Source organism: Chiloscyllium plagiosum, chromosome 14 (assembly GCF_004010195.1).
Source record: "Chiloscyllium plagiosum isolate BGI_BamShark_2017 chromosome 14, ASM401019v2, whole genome shotgun sequence".
Taxonomy (NCBI): Eukaryota; Metazoa; Chordata; class Chondrichthyes; order Orectolobiformes; family Hemiscylliidae; genus Chiloscyllium; species Chiloscyllium plagiosum.
The window spans coordinates 72839671-72857675 of record NC_057723.1 but is presented as its reverse complement, the minus strand read 5'-3'; the positions used below and the strand labels follow the sequence as shown (position 1 = coordinate 72857675).

The window sequence follows — 18005 nt, the reverse complement described above, 5'->3', positions numbered from 1 at the left end:
CGTGTCCCCATCACTCTCCATTTCCCCAATACTTGTCAAGTCTCCATCTGCATACGTGCCTGTGCTTTCTACCACCCCTCCCCCCACTGCAGACATCCCCAGCCCTTTTTACAGTAATACCTCCAATATATAGGATTCCCTTGCACCCTGCACCAACAGCAGGACACCCCAGCATCGTAATCTCCCCAGACCCCTGACTGTAGAGATTACGGTTCTCTGACTGGCTCTACATGATTCCTCTGTCAGCTGGTGCTGGCCTGTTGGGGTTGACCGTTGCCCTGTTCTTGGATTCTGTTTGGATTGGTCACCTGACAGTGAGCATCCCCCAACTGGGCAGCTCATGGGAGTTGGGCCCTGGGCTTACGTGTGGACTGTGCCTGTGTCAGGCCGTGCTGGGGGACCCCCTGATTAACAGCAACCCTCCCTTGACTGGAGTGAGGAGCAGCTGCTTCTTATTTCTCAGAGGTAACCAAGGAAAGTGCAGTCTGTTTTCCATGCTGGTGGATCCTCATCGACAATCAGCTTGTCTGTGCAAAAAGGTTTGTCGGTATTGCAGCACCAATAACCTTTGACCTAACCTGAAGTGCCAAGAAGCTGGAAGACAAGGCAGAGATGCTGTACGCATGCAGGTAGGTATAAGGTGAACTTCTATTTCTAACACCCAGGATCCTATGGGTTTCATTAACCACTTTCTCATCCTGCACTGACACCTTCAGTAATTTATGTACATTCACCCTTATGCCTCTATTCCTGCAGCTGTATATTTTGAAGTAATTAGTTTTATTAAAAACATATGTTGACTCTTCTTGCACTTTCTGTCAAATGCCTCATAGTTGTTGTGAATAGGATTTCATCTTGCCTTTAGTTTTATCTATTTTGCCAGCCTGGGTCTGCGTGAGACTATGAGAAGCCAATGCATCACAGAGTTAATGGAAATGAGTTGACGTGAGAGAGAGAGAGAGACAGAGATGTTATATGTTAGCCAGTGAAGTATAGTACGTCAGTGAGACTGGGCTGCAGTCTCCAGCCCAGCATGAACCGCTTTCATCATTACACAGAAACAGGTGTCCATTTATCCTGAAGATAGAAGATTCCCTTTCATCTCCCTGCATTTCAGCAAGTCACAGAACTGTGGGTGTTGGTAGCACAACAGGCTGCCAATGAGTCCATCAGATCTGATTCTAAATCTAAGAACCAAAGAGTAAAACAATTCAGTACTGAGATGAGGAAGGACTTCTTTACCCAGAGGGTTGGGAGACTGTGTGATTCTCTCCCAGAGGAAGCTGTTGGGGCCAGTTCATTGGATATATTCAAAAGGGAGCTGGACGTGGTTAAAGGGATGGAACATAGAACAGTGCGGCACAGGAATGGCCATTTGGCCCACTATGTTGTGCTGAACATGATGCCAAATTAAACTAATTCTTTCTGCCTGCCCTTGTCCATTTCCCTCTATTCCTTGCATTTTCATGTGCTTATCTAAAAGTCCCTTAAATGCCCTTGTCATTGTCTGCCTCCACCAGCACCTCTGCAGCGAGTTCCAGACTCCTGCCACTCTCTCGTTAACATTTTTGCCCCTCACGTCTCCTTTGAACCCTCCCCCTCTCACCTTAAATGCATGCTCCCTAGTATTAGACATTTCAACTCTGGGAAAAAGATTCTGACTGTCAACCCTATCTGTGCATCTCATAATTTAATAAACTTCTATCAAGTCTCCCCTCAGCCTCCACCACTCCAGAGAAAACAACCCGAGTTTTCCTAGCCTCTCCTTATAACTCATACCCTCTAATCCAGGCAGCACCCTGGTAAACCTCTTCTGTACCCTGTCCAAAGCCTCCACATCCATCTTGTAAAGTGGCGACCAGAACTGAACACAATACTCTCACCAAAGTACTTATGAACACGACATCCTTACCCTTGTATTCAACTCCCCGACTAATAAAGGCAAACATGCCATTCAGCTTCTTTACCACCCTATCTACTTGCATGGCCACTTTCAAGGAGCTATGGACTTGAACCCCAAGATCCCTCTGTACATCAATGCTGTTCAGAGACTTTATGATTTTCCTTATCATTGGATATCCCAAGGTGCAGCACCTCCCACTTACCCAGATTAAACTCCAATGGCCACTTCTCTGCCCACATTTGCAACTGATCTATATCTCTCTATATCCTTTGCCAACCTTCTACGCTGTCCACAACTCCAATGATCTTTGTGTAGTCTGCAAGCTTACAGAGCGCTGCTCTGTCATGAGGTGACCGGACAAAGCAGCAGCATTCCAAAAGTTGTGATTGGAAATAAACCTGTTGGACTCTAACCTGATGTTGTGTGACCTCTGACTTCACCACTGCGTGCAGGAGGTCACAGAAACCAGGAAAGGAAACTTCATCCCCTTCGCATTGATCGGAGAGGCAGGGAAGACGAGAATGTGAATTTGTCAGACTTCCTGGATTTCTGAAGGTACAGGGAGCAAGTGGTTGCACAGATGTGGCCCTTCTGGTTGTAAAGGTGGGCAGTCAGATACTCTAGAGTGCAAGGGTTTAGTGACTGGAACGAGGGCTAAGTGCACCTCATTGAGTATGAGCTCCCTGGTTGGTGCTGTTAACCTGGGCCAATTTGTCAGCCCCATCTGACAGATGTAAACTGGAGTGTCAGTGATTCTCTTCACTCTGAGCTAGCTGGGTCAGAATCCACGTACTGTGCACGTTTAGATAAAGGGTGACTTGGTGATGGGATACCGGCCTCTGGGCAGTTATTTCAAATGGGTTCACTCGCTTGATGCCCAGCTGCAGTGTAAAAATAGATAGTTCGCCCTCTTGCGGGTCAATACGCAGCAGCAACCTATATGCAGAAAAATGTTAGATGGCCGTACGCCTGACATATATAATCACCTCAACAGGGACACACAGTCATCTTTGAAGAATGGACCCTGTTTGCAGGTTAATGAGGGGAACTCATCACTGACCCAGGTAGTGGCTCCCTGACCACAGAGGAGCCAGTGGCTCAACAGAGAGAGGCACATAGCCGCGAGAAATATCACACAGCACATCATTGGTAACCTCATAGAATCCTTACAGTGGGGAAACAGGCCATTCAGCCCAATAAGTCCACACTGACCCTCTGAAGAATATCCCACCCAGACCCATTACTCTACATTGCCAATGACTAATGTACCTAACCTACATATCCCTGTAGGGCAATTTAGCATGGCCAATTCAACTGGCCTGCACATCTTTGGACTGTGAGAGGAAACCAGAGCACCCTGAGGGAGCCCACACAGACATGAGGAGTACATACAAACTCCACACAGCTGGTCGCCCCAAGGATGGGATCGAACCCAGGTCCCTGGTACTGTGAGGCAGCAGTGCTAACCACTGAGTCACCATGCCGCCCCACTTGATGCGCTGGCTGCACTGTCTGAAACCCTTTAGCAGTGCGCATTTTACTGCGTCTTCCGTCACATGAGAGCGTGAGGTGTGCTGGCTAGCTCAGACCCGTATGTTCAACCTCTTTGAGTGTGCAGCAAGTCAGCAACCCCTCTGTGATGTGCTGCCTCCTAAAATGATTGAAGTGAGGAGTCAGCACCATGTTTGTGAGTTTCCTGCCTCAGGAGTGACCATGACAGGCACAATCAGGAATCATGAGGCCATTCTGAAACTGACATAAATCAAGTTTTCTCATCCCTCCAATTATGGAGCGTGTATGTTATGTTTTTCATAGAATCCCTACAGAATGGAGGCAGACAATTTGGCCCATCGAGTCCGCGCTGAAGAGCATCCCACCCAGACACACACCCCTGTCCCTGCCTTTTTCATGGCTGATCCATCTATCCCTTGACTCTATGAGCCTATCCACCTAACCTTCACATCTTTAGGTTGCAGGAGGAAACTAGAGCACCCAGAGGAAACCCATGCAGACACGGGGAGAATGTGCAAACTCCACACAGACAGTCGCCTGAGGCTGGAATTGAACCTGGGACTCTGGTGCTGTGAGGCACCAGTTTTAACCACTGAGCCACATTTTTGTTGGTAACTGAGCTTAATCACCATCTCTGATTTGGATTCTTGACCCCCGCCCAGTCTCTATGTTTCTGTTAACACTTTAGCTCCATTGCCTGTCCTCATTCAAGGATCGCCATATAATCCTGTACTTTAAATTTGATCTGTCATGTGTTTGACGCTTTCACCAGTCTATCCATGTTCCCTTGAGGGCTGTTCTCATCTTCCTCACTGTTCACCCCACATTTCCTACAAACCTCACAAGCAAACTCAAAACCCCCTTTAATGTTCTGTAGCAGCGAGGATTAGGAGACAGATTGTGGACTCAATATGAATATTTAATATTGCACAAGGGAAGGCGCACTTCCAACCCATAATGTCAACAGATTCGACTGAAAGGTCAGTGAACACTACTGCCCTCACATTTGGTCCTTTGAGTGATCTGAGAAATTAGTACAAAGAGCTTAAACACAGAGCATGGGTTTCAGAGAAATTAATACAACTGTCACTCAAATCTGATATTTTTTCTAATAATTTAATACAATCTTATTTGTTATTTGTACTGAAAAGAAGCTCCATCCATCTAAGGATTCCACTTATGGCTTTTTATTTCAATTTTTTCCTTCAGGAAATTTCAAAACATTCTTTGCACTCAGATTGCCTCCTTCCTCAAATGTTTACCCAGTCAAATAAAAACAGCTAGAATCGCCAGATAGAAGTGAGTGATTCAGTGGGAATGAATAGAACTCATAGTATTAAAACCCATTATTGTCTGACAGTGATTCAGATCTGAATCATCTTTTCAAGCTCACAATGAGAATCCTTGCTCCATCAGGATTTGTGCTTTGCAATGCCTTTACTGAGCTGCGCTGTTGTATGCTGATTGACGTTATGTCTGCTCTTGCTTTAATCTAATAAAAGGAATGCACATTTCTGTAGCCCACTTTAAGACTTCTGGATGTCCAAAAGCCAACATTGCATCCATTGAAGTTCTCGACAGAATGAGATACAATTTAAATGCAATGACTCATGAGTAATAGTGTGTAGGTGGGAGTTGTTGAGTGTCAACAAATCTGAGCTGCGTGACTTTCATTCACAGGATGATCTGTCATTTTGTCACCCAGCAGAAACATACATATGGTTCCCGATTCTCAGGTGCTAGCTGTGACTCAGCGGTAGCACCTGCTATCTTGAAAGCAATACGTTCTGCAGGCAGCCTAGGCTGTTGTGTAAGTAATCCAGTCTGTCACTCGGAAGATTGTTGCACTGACATCTCTAAGATGAGGGACGCAATATACAGGGGTCTGACTGACGTGAGATTTGAGTCCTGGAGAAGGATTGCACCTGAAATGTCATAAAAGGAGGTGGATGCTTGTTATCATTTATGATAGTTCCGAGAGACGGGGATAACATCGCTGCAACATATGTCGTGTAAATATGACGATGTTTCAGGCAGAGCCAAAGGTTATCCATACAACCGTATTAACAAGCTCTTTTGTGTTGACAAAGACAGACAACTTATTGGACAAGTCAGTGTGGATATGTCCCAATTGCGTTTGCACATCATGCTGTACAGAACGCACTGAGATGCCAATCTCACACCCACTGTGTTGTGGCAAACACTTCACATTGACCCAGCTTAACGGCTGTGCCTGGGAGTGAATGGGGGTGGTCCTCAGTCAAGCTGATGGGAGGGGTGGGGGTGGGGGTGATGGGGGGTGCTGGGTTGGGGAGGTGTTGGCAGGGGGAATGTCACTTTTAGTCAGCGGATCACAATCCCATCAGAGTACAGGGTATGGCCATGGTCATCAATCTGCCCTGGCACGGTGCCAGGGACCCGAGTTCAAGGGTTACATCTGACTGCAGCTGGGAGCAGGCAACTGTCAGTCCTGGGGACAAGCAGCAGCAGTCTGGTGTATTGGGCAGGGAGCTGCAAAGGCAGTGGTGCGGGATCTGATCCCTCCTGTCCAGGTACAATCCCTTGATGTTGGTCAGGGCTCTGGGGTGAATAAAGGCCTGGGTGTTCCATCAGTGATGGTGAAGGACAGTGTAAAGAGACACAGTAGGGGATGGTGCCAAAGGAGTGAGGGAGTCAAGGCCCTGGGATGGAAAGCAGAGGGATTTGTAGCAATGGGAATAAGGGCAGTGGACCGTCCAGGTGGGTTGAGGGGGCAGTGGTAAATACAACAGTATCACAGGGTATAGTAGGCTATTGGAAGAGCATTATTGACAGCATTGAGTAGCATAGTTCAGGTGTAATATCAGGGTTCAGGAGACTGACAGGACAGTTGGAGGTGGAGTTAAACATAGTTGGTTCTCAATGAGAGAAGTAGAGGTGGGAATGGGCTGTCAAGGTTGTAGCAATGTAAAACATCAGCTGCGTTCCCTGCCACCACGTGCCATTCTCTCGAACTGAAATGGAACTGGAAAATGGCAGAAACAATCCCCAAACAGAACAGATTCGGTGTCACTTTGATGGCAAAAAGTGTGGGGTCAATGTTGCAGGATACCAGGATACTGAGGGAGCAAAGACATGAAACGTTCATTTTCAATTGCCAGCTACATTTCATTTGCAAACATTCCGATTTGCAATGCATGCAGGGTAAATGTGCTGATGGATCAAATACTGTTCAAAGGTGAATTGCACCAAAGTTTTCGTGCTTGCAATTCTAGCATTACTACATAGAACACAGCAAGCCAGGTAGCATCAGGAGGTGGAGATATCAACATTTCAGGTGCTATATAACCCTTCTTCAATTCTAACACTGGCAGTTCAGATGCAAACTTTAGTGGCAATGACATAAAAGGAGGTGACTGCTGGGCAAAGTAACCCAAAAGTTGTGATACTTCCAAGTGGTGAGTGCAACAATACTGCATCATCTGTCATGTAAGTATGACGATGGACTCAAATGATTGCAATAGGAAGTGGAATGGTTGATGTGGGTCTGAGATAGGAAGGTGGTCAGACCACAGTAGGCACTCCCTTTTTGACGAACTATGTTGGATACGGCACTGGCAAAACACCTTCACCAAATTGGTGCAGATGTTCTGAACCAGCCCATGTTGGAGCAGAAGATAGGGCTCTCGGAGAAGCGCTGCACCGTCTGGATCTGAATGGCCCTCCAGTATAGTCTGGGCAGTGTGCGCTGTGCTCTGCACAGTTGGAGCAGCTACTGAAGTGACGTGAGCAGTCCTCTCAGGAAGAGCATGAGGACACTGAGAACGCTGAAGCTCTCTTTGTGGATTGGGTACCACAAACTGGACAGAACCTGATTGACACCAGGTTCCAGTAGATAGGAACTGGGTGCAGCAAAGTATTTTTAAAATTCACTCGCAGGATGAGGGCATCATTGGTTAAGTCAGCATTTACCATCCATCTCTAATTGCCCAGAAGGCAGTATAGAGTCATTGCTGTGGGTCTGGAGTCACATGGAGGCCAGACCAGGTAAGGATGGCAGTTTCCTTCCCTAAAGGGCCTTAGTGACTCAGATGGGTTTTTAACCAACAATTGACAATGGATTCGTGGTCATCATTAGAATCTTGCTTCCAGATTTTACTGAGTTCAAATTCCACCCTCTGCCATGGTGGGATTCCAACCCGAGTCCCCAGAATGTTGCCTGGGTCTCTGAATTAACAGTCCAGTGAAATTACCACTAGGTCATTGCCTTCCCTATAATCATGGATTAGAAAATAGCCATTGGTGTTGGCATTCTGAGGGAGAACTGCAAGCTTAGTTGCTTTTATTTGTGTGTTCGCTTTTGGTAGCTATGAATGAAAACTTAGGTTTGGAATTGTCAAATGGTTGCTAGCTAGTGATGTTCCCCTACTGGACAATGAGAAAGTGAGGGTCTCCAGTACGCAGTGGGGACAGTGTGGTGGTGACTTAAAGAGTATTTCAATTGGATGTAGCTAAGGACCTGGTGGTTAAATTGTGACTTGGGTGAGAGGTAGGTGTCATGGACCAGACCAAATCCCCTCAAAATAAATTATGAAGATAGCCTAGACCCTAACTTTTTCTTACTTTAAAGGCAAGTGTTAGGCTTTGTGTTCTGAATGCAATTTAGTCAAACTACCAGATTTGAAGCAAAACACACTTTATTCATTATCTATAGCTAAAGTACAACAAAATAAAAAAGAAATTGGAATAATTAACTCTATTGGAAAACTTAACAGAATGAAGACTATTTAACTACTAAACATGAACTGTTCCTATATCGTAACAACTCGTAAATACACCTTTGGCAAAGGCAAATTCAGTAAAATAGATTGTCTCACATGCAATTCTGCAGTCCAGAAGGAAAAATATCAAGAAAAGTCTCTGAGAGACAATGTAGCGGGGAGAGATGTATTGCAGCTTCCAAATGCAACTTCCAGACCCCAGCAACAATTGCTTCTGAAAAACTAAAACTAAACATTCTGGTTCTGTGGGAGCTTGACACCACCCATTCAGGCTGCCTCTATTGTTCCAACATTTAAAAAGAAACCCAAGTATAAGAAGCTACTTTATTGGCTTTGGGGCAGACAGCCCGGCATTCTCTGTCACAATCTTTTTTCATCAAACAAACTGAACGAAATGCACTTCTTCATGCCGCAGTACTGTCACAAATTGGATTTAGACTCTCTACCAGGGAGATTTTTTGCCACACCGATCACAGTTAGCTAGGGGCTGTTGATGGGCCCTCTGGCTGTCTGTCCAGTTTTCTCATGACCCTTTCTCTGTTTTCTTTTAAATTTGACAGTCCATACTGGATCATCCACTTCAGAGATAGGGCGTTCACAAGTTACCTCAAATCACCGATCAATTCTGCTTCCTAATCTCAGCTTGTTGGCTCAACCAAATTACCTCAGGTCATAAATTGGCAGCACACCATCAGGAAACACTGCAATGACAATTTTGTCTCTAATTAATTCATTTTCAAATTGCTACATTTACAGTCACCTGCAAACATTCGCACTTGACGTTTGGGTACACCAGTTAAATTTAGATCACTCAACAATGGCGTTCTTCCTCAGAGTAAAGTAGATGACAAGTGTTTTGATTGCTTCCTTCAATGTGACATTTCCCTCTTCACCGCCCTGCCTGACTAGGCTTTCACCAGTTTCCTGCAGTAGTGTACTCACCTGCTCACTGCTCACCTTCACAGCAAAGTGATATCTGGCAAATCCCTTAGCACCAATTCAATCACGGCTTTGGCCTACAACCTGTTCTAAGCTTTCACTTGCTGCCACCGTGCAGAATACTTACAGAGTCTGCCAAATCAAGGGGAGCACTAACTTTATTGGAACATACTGAAATCTAGGCCGCATCTTCCCACGAGATTGTACAAGAGAGCGAGCAAGATCACATGTTGTTGCATGACTTCCTGCATTGACGTACGCAGCACCTGATTAGCAGGACTGCACAGCTGGAAGTGGCTCCTTATTTAACTTTCTGAATTTGCACATCCACAAATTTCTCCGCCATTGCTGGCCATCCTTTCACTGATGTGGGCAGTCTTGAGAACTCTAGGGACCTGGATAGTAAGCTCTAGAATTCCTCACCGTCTCTTCCCCATTGAGACATTTGTTAATGGCTACCTACTTGAGCAAGCTATTGGTCACCTTTCCCCATGTCTGCTTATGTGGCTCAGTTTCAAGGGTGAGGTGGTGTATTCTGTGGAAGCATCTTTGGACGTTTTACTATTTTGAGGGTACTACACAAAGGCAATCAGCTTCTGTTGTAGCTTGATTTTTGGACGGTAAAATATCCGCCAATATTTCGTTAAATTGTTTATGCTGGGTTGTTTTCTTCTTTCGTGTTCAACTTGATCTCTCACTTCACTCTAGCTGCTATCATCTTCCTGAACTATTCCCTCCCCTCCACCTTTCATTCATTACTCACCGTCCCTTGACATTTCTATTCTTACTCTGAAATCTTCCCTCTCATCACTCCGACAGTCGCCATTGAAGTGTACTTGATGGTAACAGGTCTCCTCACTGACTGATGTATGTAGCTTGGTCATCGAGCCTCTGACTCTGGCTCTCCCTCGAGACAGCACACCCCTCTCCATCGTATCCTTCCTTCCAGCCTGCCACAAGAACAATTCCGTTGAGCTGCCGCACGTGGTGGCAATCCTCTGTAGCAGCAACAAAGTGTTACTGATGGCACAAGACCATCTTTAACCAGCATTGTAAATGATGTCAGAAGTCACATGAACACCAGGTATAGGCCAATGAAATCACAAGTTTTCGGAGCGCTGCTTGTTCACCAGCTGAAGAACTGTAGGATTCCTGGTTGCACGGTGAGTGGGGGCTCAGCGTCGGTGGGTTAGGCCCAGTGTTCAAGTGTTGGCATCTAAAGAGTGACGACCCCCATGTTGATGGGTCTAGCCCAGGCGCCAGGGAGGTGGTGGAGAAGGAGAGGCAGAGCAGGTGTCGTTGGCGAGCTGGTCCAGGGCTCAGGGCACTACTTCATTTATCCTTTTTATTCTTAATCTATTAAACATGGAGCCAGATTGTGTTGATGTTTGAGGTTTTTCATAGAATGCCTCCAGCATTGATGGCCGGACTTTGAACAATTTTGATCTTTACCTCTTGAGTTCCTACTGTAGATCTCTCTGCCTCTGTCTCTGTTTCCTCCTTTAAGAAGTTCTGTTAAATCTTTGGCCAAGCTATTGGTGACCACTGAAGGTCACCTTCTGTGGTTTGCTGCCATGTTTTGTCTAATGATGCCCCTGTGAAGCATCATGGGACTGTTTATTCCCTCAAAGGTACCATATTAATGCAAGTTGTTGTTGATTTCCAATACCTCCTCCACTAAACATATAGCCGCTCCATCTCCAACACCTCTGTGCTTCCCTGCAACAGGGCAGATTGAAAATGTGTTCACCTGATATACTAAGTACCTTGGGTGAGGCTGGCTCTGAAAGACAATGTTTCACAGAGGGGCAGGCTCTTCGGCCCAACAGGTTCACACCAGCTTTCTGAAGAGTATCCCACCCAAACCCATTCCCCTACCTTATTATTCTACATTCACCCCTAACTAACACTATGGGGCAATTTAGCATGGCCAATTCACCTGACCTGCACATCTTCGGACTGTGGGAGGACATCAGAGCACCCGAAGGAAACCCACGCAGACACGGGGAGAACGTGCAAATTCCACACAGACAGTTGCGTGAGGCTGGGATCGAACCCGGGTCCCCAGCACTGTGAGGCAGCAGTGCTAACCACTGAGCCCTTGTGTTGCCTTTTGAGTGTTTTACTGTATTATTCACTGTAAAATACAAGTGACCAATAAATAAATAATTTGTTCGTCATTGTTAACTCTGTCTTTAGCATTCTGAGCATATCACCTTTGGATTTTAGATTTCCAGCACCTACCTTAGTTTTCTTTAGTTTCGGTACATTCATGCTCACTCCTGAACTGTGAGTCATCAGTCGAAAGCTCAATTATCTGTTGATGTATATTTCCCAATGAAGTATCTTTACCTGCCGTTAAACACAAATCCTGACTGGAAACCTCTAAGGAGCCATCCTCAGTGACCCACACTGACATCTGCTGCATGGATGGATGCCTGTCAGAGATGGAAAGGCATGCATTAACTCTGACAAGGTAAGAACATGCTGCAAGCTATCATTATAAAAATCCATTCTCATTTACTGTTGAAATCAAGTCAACACGACTGAGCATTGCATGTCATGTGGGTCACTGAGTTTTAATTATGTCACCAGGTAGTTGGATAATTCCCAGCCTCCCACCACTGATGGCCAGAAATTCACTGAATTTAAAATACTTGTCCTTCAAAAGCTTTGAGATCCATCCATGACCAAGACTGCCCCTACCTCTCTTATCTCCTTCATCACCACAATATCTTTCCTGAACTCTTCCAAAGTTTCACAACATCCTTCCGATTGGAGGGAGACCAGACAATATTACAAAAGTGGCCTAACCAATGTCCTGTACAGCCTCAACATGACCTCCCAGCTCCTATACTCAGTGCACTGACCAATATCTTAGGGATATTTTTGCTCTTCTGATGTTACATTCTTTAGCACCCCCAGTTTGATTTCTTCCAGCATTGATGGCCATACTTTGAACAATTTTGATCTTTACCTCTTGAGTTCCTACTGTAGATCTCTCTGCCTCTCTCTCTCTCTGTTTCCTCCTTTAAGAAGCTCCGTTAAATCTTTGGCCAAGCTATTGGTGACCGCTGAAGGTCACCTTCTGTGGTTTGCTGCCATGTTTTGTCTAATGATGCCCCTGTGAAGCATCACAGGATTGTTTATTCCCTCAAAGGTACCATATTAATGCAAGTTGTTGTTGATTTCCAATGCCTCCTCCAATAAACATGCAGCCGCTCCATCTCCAACACCTCTGTGCTTCCTTGCAACACGGCAAATTGAAAATGTGTTGACCTGATATACTAAGTGCCTTTGTTGAGGCTAGCTCTGAAAGACAGTGTTTCACAGAGGGGCAGGTGAATAGGAAACATTGCAGCAGATTCATGCACCACATGTTAGCATTGTAGGCTGGGACAGCATTTCTTGCCTGACCCGAACTGCACTGGAGAAGTGGACGGTTAGGATTTGGCGCTCTCACTGCCGCGCCTGGGTTTGATTCCCAGTCACGGAATGTTTCATTCCCTGGAAGTGAAGTCTCAGGAAGCAGGATAATGAAGGAGCCATTTGTAATGCTTCCCTTTATTGGTCAGTGCATTGAGTATAGAAGTTGGGAGGTCATGTTGCGGCTGTACAGGACATTGATTAGGCCACTTTGATAATATTGTCTAGTCTCCCTCCTATCAGAAAGATGTTGCGAAACTTTGGAAGAGTTCAGGAAAGATTTACAAGGATGTTGCTAGGGTTGGAAGACTTGAGCTAAAGGGAGAGGTTGAATAGACTGGGGCTGTTTTCCCTGCAGTGTTGGAGGCTGGGGAGTGACCTTTAGAGATTTATAAAATCATGAGGGGCATGGGTGGAGTAAATAGACAAGGTCTTTTCCCTGGGGTGTGGAAATCCACAACAAGAGGGAACAGGTTGAAGGTGAGAGGGGAAACATTTAAAAGGGACCTAAGGGGCAACTTTTTCACACAGAGAGTGGTGCGTGTATGGAATGAGCTGCCAGAGGAAGTGGTGGAGGCTGGTACAATTGCAACATTTAAAAGGCATCTGGATGGGTTTATGAATAGGAAGGGTTTGGAGGGTTTGGATTCTGTCCCAGCCTCGGGTGCTGGTAGGTGAGACTAGATTTGGTTAGGATATCTGGTTGGATATCTAGTTGGACTGAAGGGTCTGTTTCCGTGCTGTACATCTCTATGACTCCATGCTGCAGTTCGTGTGGTGTATGTAGACTCGCAGAATATTAGAATGCTCCAGTATACTTACCAGTGACTCTGAAGGAACAGCGATATATTTCCAAGTCAGTGTGGTGAGTAGCTTGATGGGGAACTTGCAGGGGGTGGTGTTTCCATGTATCTGCCGCCCTTGTCCTTCTTAGTAAAAGATGCAGCATGGTGCCTCAGTGGTTAGCACTGCTGCCTCACAGTGTCATGGACCCAGGTTCGATTCCACCCTCAGGCGACTCTCTGTGTGGAGTTTGCACATTCTCCCCGTGTCTGTGTGGGTTTCCTCCTGGTGCTCCGGTTTCCTCCCACAGTCCAAAAATGTGTGGATTAGGGTGAATTGGCCATGCTAAATTACCCTGTAGTGTTCAGCAATGTGTAGGTGAGGTGCATTAGTCAGGGGTAAATCTAGAGTAATAAGATAGGAAATAGGTCTGGGTGGGTTACTCTTCGGAGGGTCAGTGTGGGCTTGTTGGGCTGAAGGGACTGTTTCCACACTGTTGGGATTCTAATTCTAATTGTAATTCAAAAAATAATGTCATGGGTTTGGAAGGTGGTGTCTCGGGAACCTTGATGAGTTCCTGCATTACATATTGTAGATGGCTGTCACTGTCGCTGATGAAACAAAATGATATTAAATGAGGTGGATGGGGTGCCAATTCTCCAGGTTCTAAAACATCCCCTTAAATGGCTGCCATTACAACTATATTGGTCCACCTTTAATCTAATTTGCCAACTCACTTTAGCTAAGCCTGCTTTCATGCACTCTGGCAAGAACTGAATTGGCCGAAGACTGGAATCCGTGATGCTAGGGACCACGAGACAGGGTCCAAGATTGACTTTCCACTCAGTATTTCTGACTGACTGTAGACGCTTACCCTTCAGTCTTGCCTTTTGCACTGATGTGATGGGTGTCCCCTTCGTTTGAGGATTTGGATTTATTGATGACAATGTGCAGATGGGGAAACATTGAGTGGTCGGCAGGCAAGCTAAGTAGGTGTCAGGAGTGAGACAGAAGGTTGTGAAGGTGGAGGAAGGGCTTAGAATGATGCAAACAATGAAATATAGAATCACACAGCATGGAAACAGACCCCTCGGTCCAACCAGTCCATGCCGAACATAGTCCCAACTAAACTAGTCACACTTGCCTGGCCCATATCCCTCCAAACCCTTCCTATTCATATACCCATCCAAATGCCTCTTAAATGCTGTCATTGTACCAGCCTGCACCACTTCCTCTGGCAGCTCATTCCATACACACTCAACCCTCTGCGTGAAAAACATGCCCCTTAGGTCACTTTTATATCTTTCTCCTCTCACCCTAAACCTATGCCTTCTAGTTCTGGACTCCCACACCCCAGGGAAAAGACTTTGTCTGTTTACCCTATCCATGCCCCTCATGATTTTATAAACCTCTATAAGGTCACCCCTCAGCCTCTGATGCTCCAGGGAAAACAGGCCCAGCCTATTCAACCTCTCCCTATAGCTCAAACCCTCCAACTTGATGTGAGTCTTTACAATGTCTGCTGTTACTATTTACATGGCAATACTGTATATCAACAGATGGTGAGTTGCAGACAAACACGCTAAGCTTATTATAGGTTTCCCATGTGATATTTGACACTGTGCACTCCCAGAGCTCCTCTGAATAAATTTTGGATCATTATCCTGACAATTGTGATGATCCACAATCATCACAACTTTTCATTCCCGCTGTAACCTCTTTTTCTCTCCTACTCTGCAGTTTCCTCTCCAAATTCATTGCTGTCATCTTTCCAACAGAAAAAGTTTGGCTCATGCTTTCAGATTGTTTGAAAAATTGATCTTCTTAGTTCCAATACCGCGCCTGGTGCAAAACGAATGTTTAGCTGACAGCCAAGGGTCCTTTAATCAGGGAGCAAAGAGTCCGCGTATTTCCTAAGGGGTGGTAAAATGTAGCACACTTTGAGACAGGGCATCTTAGGTGAGTAATAGTGTGAGTGAAGTGACTGGAGATTAACAGTCATGTGGTGAAACCAACCAGCAATATTCTGATAAGAGTCAGCAAGCCGCCCAATGAAACTTGGCTGGATTTCCACTCATGTCAATGGCTGTCTTTGCTCAAGCTGTGACTCTTAAACCATCCGCTCTTTCCAGGTGCCACTCCATCATTATGGGTAGTCTTATGGTGATTTGTGTTGTGGTATATTTGCGATGGCTGTGTTAGTGTGTGTTTATCTGTATTGATGAGGAGGTGCTGGTGCTGGACTGGGGTGGACAAAGTTAAAAATCACACAACACCAGGTTATAGTCCAACAGGTTTATTTGGAAGCACTAGCTTTCAGAGCGCCGCTCCTTCATCAGGTAGCTAGTGGGGCAGGATCATAGGACACAGAATTTACAGCGCAAGATCAGAGTGGCGTGCAACTGATACGACATTTTGAACAAACTTAGATTGCTGTTAAATATTTCATTTTTTAGAATGGGTTGCAGGTATCAATTCATTAATAATTAAATAGCAGTACTTCTTTCTAGTCACATTCCCGAGATAACTTAAGGCTTTATTTAAAAATAAAAGTGACATCTCAGCTCAGACATAATGTGACTTGAAAAAAGTTCTGGGACTTACATATTAATGACTCAAAACCTGCAACCCATTCTAAAAGATCAAAGACTTAACAGCAATCCAGGCTTGTTCAATATATTGTATCAGTTATATGACATTATCATCTTGTGCTATAAATTCTGTGGCATATGATCCTGCCCCAGTAGCTACCTGATGACGGAGCAGCACTCTGAAAGCTTCTACTTTCAAATAAACTTGTTGGATTATAACCTGGTGTTGTGTGATTTTTAGCTTTATCTGTATTGATGTGGAGGTGCCAATGTTGGACTGGGGTGGACAAAGTCAGAAGTCACACAATGCCAAGTTATAGTCCAACAGGTTTATTTGAAATCACAAGCTTTTGGAGCACTGCTCCTGCCTCAGGTGACTTCAACGAAACCTGTTGGACCATTACCTGATGACTTTAACTGTATGAGTATGTGCTGACCATGGTTTGTGGTCAGATATATTCACAATGAAGTGTTTTGTAGTGGATTGACATTGAATTGTGCTGGGCGACATTGGTTGATCATCCAACAATGGTAGGCAGTGATAAATATGCCCTCACTGTGGAGCTGCAGTGAGGGTATGCATTTTCACAGCTAAGAGCCACGATCTGAGGCTGCTTTGCCCCCTCTCCGTAGCTCCAGGGTGGCATGACCAAGTGTTGCTCCCTCACTGGATTGAAGCCTTACTGTTCTGGATGACTAACTTGTGCCTTTAGCATCTCTTAAACTCCCAAATGTACAGAATGAGAAAAGGATTTGGTATATTCCAGGCTTAAATTGGAGGTACTCTGTAATTTATGTCTGCATTTACGTTGCAGAAGTTAGAAGATTGATATCAGCTGGAGAGAGAGAAAAAGCAACAATTAGCTCGCAAAACCCCTGCACTAAACCACAACCAGGATGGAGAAAAAGGTAAGCGTGTAGCTGCTATGATAATGATGTGTTCTTCTGAGGGATTGATTCAGGGGTGACACGGTGGCTCAGTGGTTAGCACTGCTGCCTCACCGCGCCAGGGACCTGGGCTCGATGCCAGCCTCGGGTGACTGTGTATGCAGAGTTTGACCATTCTCTCCTGTCGGATTCCTCCCAGTGCTCCCATTTCCTCCCGCAGGTCAAGTGGATTCACCCATGTTGAATGGAAGGGAATAGGTCCGGGTGGAATGGCCTTCAGAGGGTTGGTGCAGACTCAATGGGCTGATTGGCCTCCATGTGCTCTGTAAGGAATCTATGTTAGAATTAACACATGCAAGACTGAGCACTTCCATGAGAGAACAGTAAGAATGGCCTGTCAAAGTATCATTCCTTCTACGCCACACTGTACCCACAGCATCCAAAGTTCTCTGTCTTACTCTAGATTTTGCCCCCTGTGCTGAAGGCAGGTGTGATAGGAGGTGGTTTCCATGCTTTGTAATAAGGGCCTGTTGGCATCTGGCTGAGACCTGCTGCATTTTGTAGCTCAGGTGCTCAGCCCACCCACTGTCGACCTGTCATGGGATGGCAGGGCTGTTTGCTGGTTCTGAGAGGGTGACAGTTCGTTGGCCTGAACCAGCCAGCCGATGGAGCTGGGGTTGGAGGTGAAAATGGGGATGGGTGAGCAACAGTTCACGGAAACTGACACTTCCTACCCCAGCCTTGCACCCCCCTCTCCCCTCCATCCCAAGGCCCCAAACAATCCTTCCAGATCCATCCAACCTTCATTCTGCTATTGTATCAGCTGCTCCTGATGTGGTCTCCTCTGTATCGGGGAGACCAAGCGCAGATGTGGAAACTGGTTTGTGGACCATCTGCGCTCTGTACACATCAACCAACCCAACCTTCTAGTTGCCACCCACTTTAATCCCACTCCCTCGGGTGACATCTCCATCCTTAGGCTCCTGCGCTGTCAGAGTCTGGCCAAACGTAAACTGGAGGAACAACACCTGATATTTCGACGGGGGATCTTACAATCCAGTGGTCTCAATTTTGACTTTGCCAGCTTTAAAATCCCTTCTCCTCCCCCAGCCTTATCCCATGTCCAGCCCTTTCCCTCGCCTCCCAGACCTGACCCTAACCAGTCCATCTTCCCACTCACCTATCCACGCCCATCCCTCCCCC

The 18005-nt window shown here is 45.8% G+C and overlaps 1 long non-coding RNA gene across 2 annotated transcripts in view; it reads left to right on the top strand.

Moving 5' to 3' along the window:
• LOC122556948 overlaps positions 1–18005 on the top strand; it is a 56460-nt gene that overhangs the window by 17777 nt on the left and 20678 nt on the right. For both annotated transcript variants that reach the window (XR_006313720.1, XR_006313719.1), the window contains exon 2: positions 16730–16823. This is a non-coding gene — a long non-coding RNA (uncharacterized LOC122556948). The remainder of the gene's footprint in view (positions 1–16729; positions 16824–18005) is intronic.